At 42.6% G+C, this 10,817-nt stretch overlaps 1 long non-coding RNA gene across 1 annotated transcript; it reads left to right on the top strand.

Annotated features, from left to right (window-relative positions):
• The first annotated feature begins 8,244 nt into the window (after window positions 1-8,244).
• Window positions 8,245-9,002, top strand: LOC141343308 (uncharacterized). Its single transcript, XR_012356720.1, has 3 exons — window positions 8,245-8,455; window positions 8,622-8,714; window positions 8,922-9,002. It is a non-coding gene; the product is annotated as an uncharacterized lncRNA (long non-coding RNA).
• Window positions 9,003-10,817: the final 1,815 nt, after the last annotated feature.

Genomic DNA, 10,817 nt, shown 5'->3' with positions numbered 1-10,817 from the left:
TCAGAGATCTTTTCAAATTTGTAACGAAGCAAAGGTGACAGTTATTTGCTAAACAATTATTTAAGAGACATGTTAAATCAGCTGCTTATTATTTGAATCAGCTACTTTTATTTAATTGAAAACCAAACAGAATAGATGATTAGAACATTAAACTTGGGCCTTAAATCCCATTTAGCTATAAAAAGCGTTGAGGATTGTGATCAAAAATTTGCAAAAGGCGTAATTTAACTAAATTAACTAAGTATAATGTTGATTGCATTTGAAAAATAAGCACTGGTTTGTTTACAGCATGTGAAGGTGTTTTTGGAGCATCTCTACAGAGAGAGCGTCTCATTTGCACATTTTCTGTGTCTGTATGAGCTAGTGAAGCTGAACTCTTTGACCAAGTTTTTTCTTTCTAATTGATGTGTTGTTCATATATGTCATGGATAATTTTTATGTTGTCTTTGGTTTTTCTCATATTTTGTCTTTTGATCTTTTGAAGGATGCCTCGGAAAGGTAGGAGATCCCAGGCTCAAAAAATTCGTTGGACGAAGTTAGACCTGACAGGACAGACGGGTATGACAGACGTTGATCAGTTTTGTACTGGACAGCACGGCGAAGATGATGACAGCACATCTAGAATTCTATCCGTGCAGGCGTCTCATTGCCAGAGTGATGCAAGGTATGATGTTTTTTCACGAAATCATCAGTGCACATGTATAGCTCTGACATTCCTTGCATACCACAGTGAGGGAACCTCATTCAAGCAGCCTGATCTTGACAGAGTGCTAGAGGAGGGTGATGCTTTGTATGTCGGAATTAAAATGCAGCTTATTGCTGAAGGAAGATTCCTACTGGATCATCTAAGTATGCGTGAAGTACCTGTGAGCATCACAACTTCTAACCACACCTACAGCATCCAAAAGTCAGATGTTGTTGATGGGATATCTAAGAGCCAGAGGAACTCCAGAAATGGAAAGATGGTGGCTTCCTCTTGATGAAAGACTTCAGTGTCTCTCAACAGATGTCAGTCATGCACTGCTAATGGTTTCTCCAGAGTGCTTTGCTGTGTTCAGAGATGGATCTGGAAGATATGGATATTTTGATTCACATTCCAGAACAGCTACAGGTTTCCCACATCCAACTGATGATGGAACTGCAGTTATGCTCACTTTCACTTTACTGAATGAAATGATCCACAGATTATGTCTGCTTTTTCGTAATCGTGGTGCTGAGACTTGCTACGAATTCATGCCTGTTGAATTTGAAATGGAACAAATGTATGAGAAACCATGCTCATCCTCAGCATGTGTGTCACCATTACAAGTAACTTTATCTCAGCCAAAACCACAAACAAATTCTGACGTCAGAATTTCTGAACATCTCATTACAGATGACAGAAACCAAAGCATTGCAAGGGTTATCAAAGCAAACAAGCAGCGAAGAAGAAAAAAAATGCGTAAAATTGTTTTTGAAAAGCAAGAAGCAGGACTTGAGGGTACATCTTCAAATTTTGAAGTCCGAAAACAAAAGCAAAGAGAATATGAGAGAGAAAAATATTCCACCAATTTGCAGTTTCGGATGAAGAAAATGGAGATTACCAAAAATAAGTATGATCACGATTTTTTTGCCAGGCACAAAAAGATGGAGTACATTACCAGGAGGTACAACAAGGATCTTCTCTTCCAGAAAAAGCAGAAGAGGTACATAATTGAGCGGTACCACACTGATGCTCTTTTCCAGAGAAAAATGAAGGAGACCATGCACAGGAGGTACCATACTGATGCTGTTTTCCAGCATAAGAAGAAGGACTACATGGCCAGGAGGTACCACACTGATACTGTTTTCCAGAGAAACAAGAAGGACTACATGGTCAGGAGGTACCATACTGATGCTGTTTTCCAGAGAAACAAGAAGGACTACATGGTCAGGAGGTACCATACTGATTCTGTTGTCCAGAGGAACAAGAAGGACTACATGGTCAGGAGGTACCACACTGATGCTCCTTTCCAAAAGAAAATGAAGGACTACATGGCCAGAAGATACAAAAGTGATGCAGACTTTAGGTCACATCACATTCTTCTTTGTACTCTCCAGAAGAAACAGAAGTGTCTCAGCGATTCTGGATTCCACATTCTTCACAAGTTGAGATGTGTTTTAAAGATCAAAAGAAAGTACAAGCCATACCTTCGTTCCAGCCAGGATACAGCCAATTCTGACGCAACAAACCAGGCTGCATCCAACAGCTCGGTGCAAAAGGCTATATCTGCATTTCGGTGTCAAGTTGCGCATGGTCCAACTTACGTCTGCACAGTCTGTCACAGGACCCTTTTCCCGAATCAAGTCAAGATCTGTAATAGAACACAATATGTCAAGAATGTTCTTGTTGCAGCATGTTGCTTAACCGGAAAATATGTCCATGCTTGTGACCGTGCCTGCACAATTCCTTGTGCAGTTCCAGAAGAGAGGAGACAGGAATGGATCTGCCACACTTGTCACAATCATCTGAAGAGAGGATCTATGCCCTCTATTGCAGTGGCAAACAACCTCGAATTGCCTCCCATCCCTGCAGAACTACTCGAACTGAACGTGCTTGAGCGACAGCTCATTGCCAGAATCGTTCCCTTTGCAAAAATAGTTGCATTGCCCAAAGGACAGCAAAGAGCAGTGCATGGTGCTGTTGTGTGTGTTCCCTCTGAGGTGGAGCAAACAGTCAACTGTCTGCCACGGCCTAGTAGTGAGTCCCAGCTTCTACAGGTAAAGCTGAAAAGGCACATCAAGTTCAAAGGGTACCAACACTTCCATACGGTGAATATGCACAATGTGCTAGCCGCTTTAAGGAAACTGAAAGCTACGCATTCAGAGTACAGTGACATCGTGATAAGTGAAGCTGCCACATTTGAACTTCTCCCTGATGATGAGCTGAATGACACAGAGGAGAATCAGGAAGTTGTTGCCTCTGAACAGGATGACCAGAACGTCAGCACTGAGGAAAAGGATGAACTCAGGCCTGGTCTCACTCTGGACACATGCATGCAGCCACTTGACATTGGACAGGACTTGCTGTCGTACGGCGAGGGAATTTTCAGCATTGCGCCTGCTCAAGGGAAAAAGCCAGTCGGATTTTTCCGTATTCCAAAGTTGGAAGCCATGTCTTTCCCTGTCCAGTTTTGCACTGGACAGAACACAATTGATGAGGCGCGACAAGTTGCATTGTCACCGAGCATGTACTTCAATGCTAGACTGTTCTGCGTGGATACTCGTTTCGCCAAAGACCAGAGTTATCTCTTCTTTGCACAGTTTGTCACTGAAACGCACATGGCTAGAAACAGCATGTCTATTCAGTTGCGAAAAGGCAAACCCGTTACGAGAGATGGACGTAGGATCTCCAACAAGCTTCTTCAGGACGATCGTGAGGTGGAAAGGCTGGTCCACAGCCGTGACGCCACAAGGTTCATGCAACCCTTGAGGGGCACTCCATCTTACTGGGAGAAAACGTTGAGAGATCTACAGGCCATGATCCGGCAGTTGGGGACTCCTACTTTTTTTTGCACTTTTAGTGCAGCCGAAATGCGATGGCCTGAAGTGATAACGGCAATCAAGGCTCAGCAAGGTGAAGAGGTTGACTTTTCGGAGCTTGACTGGACGACGAAATGTGAAATCCTTCGAAGTAACCCCGTCACCGTCATGCGGATGTTTGAGAAACGAGTGGATGCGTTAATGACTCATCTGCTTTTGTCACCTGCTCAACCCATCGGTGAAGTCGAGGATTACTTTTATCGAGTCGAGTTTCAAGCCAGAGGAAGCCCTCATATTCATCTGCTGGCCTGGGTGAAGGGGGCGCCAGAGTTCGAAAATCAGTCTGATAAAGAAGTGTGTGATTTCATTGACCGTTACGTTTCCTGCCAGTTGCCGGACCCTACCACCGACCCCGAGCTTCATAAAATCGTCACCGAAGTTCAACTTCACAGCAGGAAGCACTCCAAATCTTGCAAGAAAGGAAACCTGTTGTGTAGGTATGGGTTCCCTAAACTCCCCGTCTCTGAGACCACCATCACCCGTCCACGACCACCGCGTCCTGAGGAAGAGGACGACGAAGACCCAAACCGCCAAGACGGAAAGAAGGCAAGACAGGAAGCTGTCCGAAAAGCGATAAACGACGCGAGGAAGAAACTCAAGCCGGTGTGGGATTTGTTAAATGATCCCCAGGCCTCCTTTGACAGCTTGTCAGACCTGCTGGCCAAATGTAATCTGTCCATGAAGGATTACAATGGTTACGTTGAGGCATTGACCACTTCGAGTGTGATTTTGCTGAAGCGTGATCCAAAGGAGGCTTGGGTGAATGGATACAACCCAGATCTGCTGAGGGCATGGAACGCCAACATGGACATTCAGTTTGTTCTGGACTCTTACAGCTGTATCATGTACATGCTGTCTTACATTTCCAAGCCAGAGCACGAAATGAATGATTTCCTGAAGAGCGTCATCAAGGGTGTTCGCGAAAGCAACGTGAACGAAGAGGACGAAATGAAGAACATAATGCAGGCCTACTCCAAACACAGGCAGGTGAGCGCTCAGGAGTCTGTGGCAAGAACATGCAGCTTACCAATGAAGAAGTGTTCGCGAAACGTTGTGTTTATACCGACGGATGACGACGCCCTGAAGATGAGTTTGCCCCTTAGTGCCCTGCACAACAAAGATCCTGATTCAGAGGATGTCTGGATGTCAGGTTTGATAGACAAATACAGAGCAAGGCCTCAAACACTGGAGTTCGAGATGATGTGTCTGGCGGACTTCGTCTCCAATTACCGTGTTGTGTATGGTCGGCAAACTCAAGGAAAGAATGTCCTCCGACTGCTCAACGGTATGGGCTTCATTCAGAAGAGGACTGTTGGTAAGGCTGCGATCATCAGGTATGCTCGGTTTTCGGAGGAGAAGCAACCGGAAAAGCATTACGGAAGACTGGTGAAACTTTATGTGCCGCATCGCTTCAACGAACAGCTGAAACCCCAGCGATATCCAACTTATCAGGAGTTTTACAAAGGTGCGTTTGTTGAACTCCCGGCACACCCCGGGCTCCTGATGCCTGTCTGTGCCATAGTCAAAGCACACCAGGAGAACTATGAAAAACACAGCAAAGAGGTGGATCAAGCATTCGAACAGCTACAGCGGGAAGGACCACCTGAGAATGCTTGGACCGCCTTTGCGCCTGAAGTTGACGTAGATCGCCTGGAGTGCATAGCGGAACGAGAAGACGTCGATCCAGAAGAAGATGAACAAGACGATGTCCCGGAATACCAGATTCTTCGTGGAGATGGAGACGGAGTCGTACCACAGATAGAGGCACCACAGATGACTGCTGAATTTGTCAGGAGGATGTTCAGGAGTCTAAACGAGACGCAGGCAGCCATTTTTTACGCTGTCCGCCAGTGGTGTCAGAAGCGTGTGTGGGGTCACAATCCAGAGCAGTTTTTTTACTTTTTGTCAGGCGGTGCTGGCTGTGGGAAGTCACACGTCATCAAGTGCGTACACGCGGAGGCAACCAAGATTCTGCGACAACTCCCTCGACTCCGGGAAGAAGGGGATCTCTCAGTGCCTACGGTGCTGTTGTCTGCGTTTACTGGAACGGCAGCATTCAACATCTCCGGTAAAACGCTGCATTCCCTTTTAAAGCTGCCACGGAGTCTGAAGCCACCATACCAGGGACTTGGAAACTCCCTTGATGAAGTGAGAGCAGGTTTACGCGACGTGGAGATCCTTATCATCGACGAGGTATCCATGATCTCAAAGGACATGTTTGCTTACATCAACTGGAGATTTCAGCAGATCAAAGGCAGCAAGAAGCCTTTTGGAGGGATCTCTTGTCTCGCCGTAGGGGATTATTATCAGCTGCCCCCGACAGGTAAAGCCAAACCGCTGTGCGTGTTTGAAGAGGATGTGCTGGACTTCTGGAAGGACAATTTTCAAATCGTCACCCTCACAGAGATCATGCGCCAGAAAGAAGACCTCGCTTTCGCTCAGCTGTTGAACAGACTGCGAGCAAAGCCGAAGGCCGAACCTCTCAGGGAAGACGATAGAGCTTTGTTACTCCAAGCTGTGAAAAATTCAGAAGACTGTCCGCGTGAAGCTCTGCACATATTCGCCACCAACAAAGAAGTCCTCAAGTTCAATACCGAGACTGTGCAGGCCCTTTACACTGACATCATAACAATTGATGCCGAAGACTACAGGAAAGACCCCACAACAGGAGGGATGAAGAGACTACGCAAACCCGCCACTGGAAAAAAGGATAACTTACTTGACACCATAGAAGTTGCCGTGGGAGTTCGTGTAATGGTGACCAGGAATCTGGACGTAGAAGACGGAATCGTCAACGGATGTTTTGGCAGGATTGCAAACATCGTCACCAAACAGAAGGATGGAATCGCCACAGTGGAGAGGCTAGGCCTTCAACTCGACAATCCGAACGCCGGCCAGAAACATAGGAAAAAAGTAGGAGGTGAAGAAGACGTCTTGGTCTACATCGAGAGATCCGAAGAGACTCTAAGGAAAGGAGCGGTTCGTCGTCAGTTTCCCATCAAGTTAGCTTACGCCTGCACAGCCCACAAAGTTCAAGGCATGACAATGCAGTCTGCAGTAGTGTCCTTGAAGAAGATTTTTGAGCCAGGAATGGCCTACGTTGCCCTTAGCAGAACCACTTCCCTAAGTGGATTACACATCACAGACTTCGACGAGAAGAAGATATATGCAAATCCGGAAATCACAGCCTCTTTGCAGGCCATGAGGACAGCACCAGTCGAAGAAATTATGCCACTTCTGCGGCACGTTAGGGAGAACAGGCAGGAACATACCCTCACCATCATTCACCACAACACAGAAGGACTTGGACCCCACATCGAGGACATCAGATTGCATCATGAGCTGCGTCACGCGGATATTCTCTGTCTGACGGAAACACACCTGTCCGGATCGTCTACTTCATCGGATCTCCAATTGGACGGATATAATCTATTTACCCGCAACAGACACGTCTCCTACTCCACGCATCAAGACATTGGGAAGAAGAACGGAGGTGGAGTCGCAATATATTGCAAGGAGCACATTCCAGCTCAGCCCCGGCAATATATACAAAATGTGACCGATCTGGAGTTCGTTGTCATCAAATTAGATTCGCCAATAAAGGCAGCCATCGTATCTGTGTATAGGCCGCCACAGTACAACGTTGGCGATTTTTTGACTAACCTGAAGGGTATGCTGGATTATCTTGACCTCGCACACGACGACCTTGTCATCATCTGTGGAGACTTTAATGAGGACCTCCTGCACACTGGGAAAAAACCTATTCTGGAGTTGTTTCAAGCTCGAGGGTACACTCAACTGATTACAACAGCGACGACGGACAAACACACACTACTCGATCATATCTTCATTTCGAATCCGGACCTCTGCCTTCAGTCGGGTGTCATACAGAGCTACCACAGTTACCACAATCCTGTGTACTGTGTTTTGCGTTTGACATAGGTGGTTTTGTTTTGGTTGTCGTTGGGAAATGTTTTGCAGTGTAATGCCAAAGGGTTGGCTTGCATGGTTGTGTTTGTGTTATGCCATACAGAACCGTTGGGACCAAGCATGCATTAACGGTGCGGGTTGGGCTTTCCGACAGCCTTAGCCAACGGGTTGGCGTGTATGGTTGAGTTTTGGTTTAGGCCATACGGAACCGTGGCACTGTGCATTCATTTACGGTGCCAGTGGGCTCAGAACAGCCTTAGCCAACGGGTTGGCGTGTATGGTTGAGTTTTGGTGTTAGGCCATACGGAACCGTGGCACTGTGCATTCATTAACGGTGCCAGTGGGCTTAGAACAGCCTTAGCCAACGGGTTGGCTCGTATGGTTGAGTTGTGGTGAGACGTATGGTCGTCTTGAGGTTTTGTGGCGCTGAGCTACCAGGATACAAGAGCAGTACCTACAGCAGCAGGAAGGACGAAGATAGAAGTAGACTGGCAGCTTCAGGGAGGACACTGGCAGCAGCACCAGCGATAGACAGGATACAGTGAGCTCCAGGGAAGCAGTAAGTGAGTAACATCACTAACATGAAGATAGCAAGTTAAAGGGGGAGGTAGTAAGACAATATTATATTAGAAGTTGTAACTTGAATTTGTTCGACAATCTGTACTAAATGTATTATATGCAGTTCACTGTTATTCTGTCATTAATATGTGCCCTTCTGTAAAGTTGCAGGAAGAGACAATAGCAAGACTGGATGCTACTCTGCAATATACCATCCAAAGCTAAGTGTTTAAACATTTTGATTCAATCACTGTACTACTGCACATCATAACCACATTTGAAGGAAAATGTTAATCCTAATCTCATTTTGATGTTGATGTTTTTCAGCAGTTGAAGTCAGAATGCCTGAGAAGATCAAGTGTGCTACAGCACTAATGATGACAGCATCTGAATACCGGCATCTGTGGTAAGCATAAGAGTAGAATTGGTTTTGAAGTTTGGAAGATTGTTTTGTGACTAAATAAAAAGAAGTAGTGTCTTTCTGTAAAGTTAAGTTGTGAATTTACTGTTATTTACTGATTTATTAGTATTTGTGTATGATTATGATCCTATTATCCTTTTATTATTTACAGGATGGGACCAGTAGTTGATGGCACTGAAGACCAGAGCAAAGGACAATGCTGATGACAGAAGAAGCAGAGAAATATGCATACTAAAGCACTGATGTAAGTTCATAAATTCTTCTAGTAAAATCTAGTGTTTCAGTCCATTCTATTATATACTGAGCTTAGAATTTTAAAGTGTAAATGCTTCTCTTGCAAGACAAATCACACCTTTCTTTCAAACTCTGTTTTTCATGAGGCTTGTGGAGTCAAAACAATTCAATTAAATTTACTAACGGTATCACATCTGTTATACTTCCTCTACCACAGGACATCCAGCCTGTAAGACGAGTCAGATCCAGTGGCTAGATGGCGGGCGATACTTCATCTAATAATCCGAAGACCAGTTAATTTTAATATGTTTAGAAATGATTTGACCATACAACATAATTTGGTTTAATTTCTAAATATATTAATATTCCTTATATTAGGTTAAATGTGTTTTTGCAATGTTTGCGCCATGCCAGAAGAGGATGGGTTTCCCCCTTTGTTGAGTCGGGTTCCTCTCAAGGTTTTTACCTCCTGACTTTATGGAGTTTTTTCCTTGCCACTGTCGCCATTGGCTTGCTCACTGGGGGTGTTGAGCCAGATCCTGTCTCTTTCTCGGGTCCTTTCCAACTAGGGTTTCCAAAACAGGCGTTTTTGAGTTGATTAAAATTGTATAAATAATTAGGTAATATTAAATTAAATATATAGGGCTGCACAATTATTCAGAATTAAAAAAAATCCATGTAATGGCTCGAAACTAAAACAGCTGCAATTCATTAAAACAATGTATAAGTGTATATACCTGTCTAAAAATACAATGTGTATCTATCTAAACATCGGCATGTATCTACATTTATTTATGTGACTGTATATATCTTTATTACTTTATATGTAACTGTCTGTATATATGTATGTGTATATATATATATATATATACATACATACATATATGCTAAATAATTTATAAACATAACAATTAATAATTAATTCAAAATAATACTTCAGTGATGTTTAAAATGATAAAAGTGTTTTACAATTTAGAGCTTAGCTATATTATATTTATTTTATATATTATATATTGAGTAACATATGTTATATAGTATATTAATATATTTATTATAATTCTGTAAAGTAAAATGGTCATATATTCATATTTTATTTTATTATACAGTACAATTGTCACATTGCAACAGTAATATTTCTGTTTTCATTTTTATAATTTTAATAGTGGTAATACAATAAGACTATAATATTTAAATGGTTTCACTAAAATAATATTTACTGGTATTCAATAAAACACTTTAGGATCTAGATGCGTGACTGGGATCAGGATTGGTGGACAGGATTTGGCACAACAGGTGCTTTTCTTAATTTTAATAAACATTTTAGGTGAATTGGCAAATCAAGTCTGTTTGTCTTTATTGAATGGTACATTGAGATGGTAAGAACTTATTTAAAAGTAAGGTTTATACATTTCTGTAAATGAAGACCACATTAAGTGTAAATATTTATTTATTGTTGTTTTATAATTCTGCAAATTAACTGATACTTATCTAATTCAAGACCACAATATGTCTGCATATCCAATAAGCAAACTTTAGTCTCTAAACCTGCAAAAATCACACTCTTGATCTGCACAGGTATCATTAATCATTTGAGTTTTCACTTCCTGGATTGCTGTTATAACTCAGAGGAAGATCATTCACTGCTTAATTGTCACTCATATGTTTAACTGCATGCTAGTAATACTCATACTATTTTTAGTCTGTCTTTCTGTGGCAGAAATAATACAAGTACTATGTAAGTTTGTTGTTCTAAATTCAGCAACATTACATTTTTTATAACCTGCCTTGTCACATCTGATAACAAACGTCCACTTTACTTTCACTTTGTGCTCAATACATAACAAACAGATAAACATTTCTACATGATTGTACAGCCAATAGAATCACACTTTCACTATGGAGCCTGTTCACAAACTTTTGTGGTGAGTGAAATCTACAATATTGCAATGTTTGTTTGTTTGTTTTTAAATTGATGCACATTTATTTAATCATATATGCACCTCACTGAAAACGAATGACAAACATAATTTTGTAGATATATAGTAGTCAACATTTAAAGTGGATCAAAACCTTTCATCAAATTTGTCCTAAAAGCAAAAAGAGTGCCTATTCT

The sequence above is a fragment of the Garra rufa genome, chromosome 1 (assembly GCF_049309525.1).
Source record: "Garra rufa chromosome 1, GarRuf1.0, whole genome shotgun sequence".
In the NCBI taxonomy this organism is placed as follows: domain Eukaryota; kingdom Metazoa; phylum Chordata; class Actinopteri; order Cypriniformes; family Cyprinidae; genus Garra; species Garra rufa.
Note: the sequence above shows the minus strand (reverse complement) of the source record. Positions and strands in the feature narration are given on the sequence as shown.